At 40.4% G+C, this 3,320-nt stretch overlaps 1 pseudogene; it reads left to right on the top strand.

The window, feature by feature from the left end:
• Positions 1-1,967, top strand: part of LOC123067249 (mitochondrial phosphate carrier protein 3, mitochondrial-like) — a 4,868-nt pseudogene extending 2,901 nt beyond the window's left edge.
• The last annotated feature ends 1,353 nt before the right edge of the window (positions 1,968-3,320 follow it).

Raw genomic sequence — 3,320 nt, forward strand, 5'->3', positions numbered from 1 at the left:
CTCCACCCAATGGACCGGGGCCGTTGTTGGGTTGCCGGACATGGTATTGGGCCTGTCTGGCAACATTCCCGCTATTGGGGCCGCGAGTGGGCGACGATTTTGTGTCGGCATGCCCAATATGTCGTTTTGGGCACCCTGAGCTCGCCAACGAAAATACATCGACCGGTGCTATTGTTGGCCATGGTTCACCATCTGTTGACTTCTGCAGCTCCAACTAAGGGCGGCGCTACATCATGCTACCCCGGTGGAACTTCTTTACTAGCGAGATACGGTGATGCAATTAGCGCGTGCACCAGGTACGACAAGCACCAGTGCACCATGTATGCACCCAATTGTAGGGTTCAATGAGATACGGGATGGAAGCAACCCTAATTGCCCAATTATCCACCTAATGGTAAATTTGTTTCTTTAATCTACATCGATTCTTGGAAAAAGCGGTGCATTGGGAGGCCTTGCATGCCGAGGTAGTTTGCATGGGTTTTTTCTTACAGGAGAGAACATGCATGCATGTAGGAGAGCTCAACCTTAATATCATTAGGGAGCCGTTTATTCCGCTAAATTTTAGTATCGATGAGGGCTCCAAAATTAGATTTCGTGTTAATATGTTCCGAAAAATATTTTATACACACCAGTTAGTAGATTATGGTACTATGGCTATCGGATTAGCAGCGACCAATTACTATGATATTTGTACATAGTTACTAGCTTAATGTTTACACGTTTGTGGACATATGCAAACACAGCACATACCGGGTTTGTCGGGAAAAAAATCCGGCATACTCCTTCCTTTCCGGTTTATAGGGCTTATCTTAAAATTTTAGTTTTTCCATTTTATAAGGCTCAATTTAGTTGTTTTCCATCACATGTTCAGATTTCAAAGTGCATTAAATCATTGCATGCAAGTATTAAGAGAAAATTGACCAATGCATGCATGCATTGCAATTAATGCATTGGTAAACATACTTTTTTGAGAAAAACAAGAACATTAATTGGGTGCTTTTGCAAACTACAAAAAGTATTCCACCACCCACCATCTACCTTTGTTGGTGAGATTTTTGAATTGAGCCTTATAAACTGGAAAGGAGGGAGTACCAGTTACCGGATTATAATGCTATGGTTGCCCGATTAGCAGCAAATAGTTACCGCGAATGCGGGCTACATAACATCCAATTTCTTCCCGCGTGGGCCTGGTTTGGCCTCATGTAGGCAACCAAACACGTGCTTACACAACGCTGTCTTCATGTGCCGCGCCAGTCTGACAAGTGGGCCCCACTGTCAGTTTGGAAGTTAATTCACAGTCTTTGATGTTTAGTGTTTTTGCGAAAAGACTAAAAAATCAGTAGTTTTCTATCCCGAAAATATAAATTTGGCCCAAAAAGTGATGGTTTTATGTTAATAACTCCCCCACAAGTTGTCCACCGTCTCAACTAATCTTCACCAACACGACCAGGCTCGAGTTGGCCGCCACATGTTGGAGGGGAGTGCTGCAGCGTGGTTACGCTACGATTTATGGAGACATGGGACGATGTCATAAGAGCTGAACTACCCAAGCTAGAAAAATAACTACACGTCACAACCTCACACTCAGTCTATTATTTATAAGGAGCAAGGTTAGCTTTTTTTATCATTTTATTCAGTCTTCGAATGCAGTTCGCTTTAGTTCAGTTTCCTACCATATTTCTACATGGGAATAGAAGGCATCAGGAATTATAGATGAATACTCTCTGAATTTTTTTGGTGTTCTGGGCCTTTTCACCATAGGACTTCCCATTCGTATTGTTATCATTGGTACTCTTACTGATGCTCAGTACGATGCTTTCAAAGTCACAACCTGGAAGCTGATTGATGTCGCTCTCTGCCCCATGGAATTAGCAGTGAAGGTTCGTGTGCTGACACAACCTGTATTTGCTCATGGGTTGAGTGATGGGCTCCGCAAGTTCGTCAAAGCTGAGGGTGCTGCTGGGTAAGTAAATCTACCAATTGTCTGAAGATAGTTTTTATTAAAAAAAATCATATCTGAGGATCTTCATAATTTCCTACTCGTTTCCTGATTATATCCCTAAAATTTCTACTGGTTGTTAATGGCAGGTTTACAAGGGAAATGTTCCTCTCTGGGGTCGCCAGATTTATTGTATATCGGAAAACCTGTTCCACGTGCCACTATGTGCCACTTTTTTATCCAACCCTAACAAACATTACAAATGGCAGAAGATGACATTACGCATAGATCCACTCCAATGGACACCATCGCTCTGATTGGAATTTAACGTGAATGCAACAGGGAAAAGTGATGTGCATTCAAACTTAGTGATAATTGTTAGATGTCGCACATTTAACAAAACCAACTCCACATGCCAGTTCTTGTATAGAACTCTTACAAACGTCAGAAATAATGTAAGCCTCGCCTCTATTGAAAATGTGAAAGTAATGTTAGTGTCCCCACTCCTGCCAGAATTCTGCTTAAGGAAAATTACAAATAGCTAGATTCAGGAATGGAGAAAGTACTTATCAAAGTATGAAGTAAACCTTTGTAAAGCATGGAGATATGTTTTCTTAAATATAGATAAATGGCATGGATTTAATGAAACAAAGAAAATGTTGAAGGTAAGATATGCTTGAAAACCAGCCAACAAAATCAGGGATGAACCTTTATCTTACTTCAAATATAATTACTTTATTTCGTATGTGTGATGCTCTCCTTGGCTGCAAAGAAAACTTAAAAGGCGCACCCTTACTACAATGGCTACCATTGAAGCAAGATAGAAGAACATGGCATTACGCTCATGATCCACGCCGATGTCCACCATCACTCTGGTAGAATTTTTAGGAGCAACATATATTTTGCTTTTACGTATCCTCTATCCAGCAATGTGTTTCATATTCAGTTAGTATATTGTTTAATAATACCTGCAGATGGAAGAGAAGAGAAAACAATGTCAGCTTATGGTTGGCTTAACCCAACTTATCGACATAGTTTCTTTCTATCTTTATTAGGTGAACCGAGGACTTCAGAGTCACTTAAATCAAGGGCAGAACCACCATGGACATGCCGCTGACCTAGAAGACAGATGATTTGATATCTCGAAACACATCTACACCTGTGAATGATTGCACAATACTCCACCACTGAAATGAAATCAAAAGATAAAATTAGCAAAGATAGAGATTAACATAAATCTCCAGTGATGAGAATAATTCCATAGCTTGATGCCACATAAATTAACATGTGTTGATCCTCAGATGTGCTAATCTTGAAAGTATTTTGTTGCCACGTAAATATGAACAGAAGGAATCAAACAAATCAAACAATCCTAAAGAAT

The sequence above is a fragment of the Triticum aestivum genome, chromosome 3B (genome assembly GCF_018294505.1).
Source record: "Triticum aestivum cultivar Chinese Spring chromosome 3B, IWGSC CS RefSeq v2.1, whole genome shotgun sequence".
Lineage (NCBI taxonomy): Eukaryota > Viridiplantae > Streptophyta > Magnoliopsida > Poales > Poaceae > Triticum > Triticum aestivum.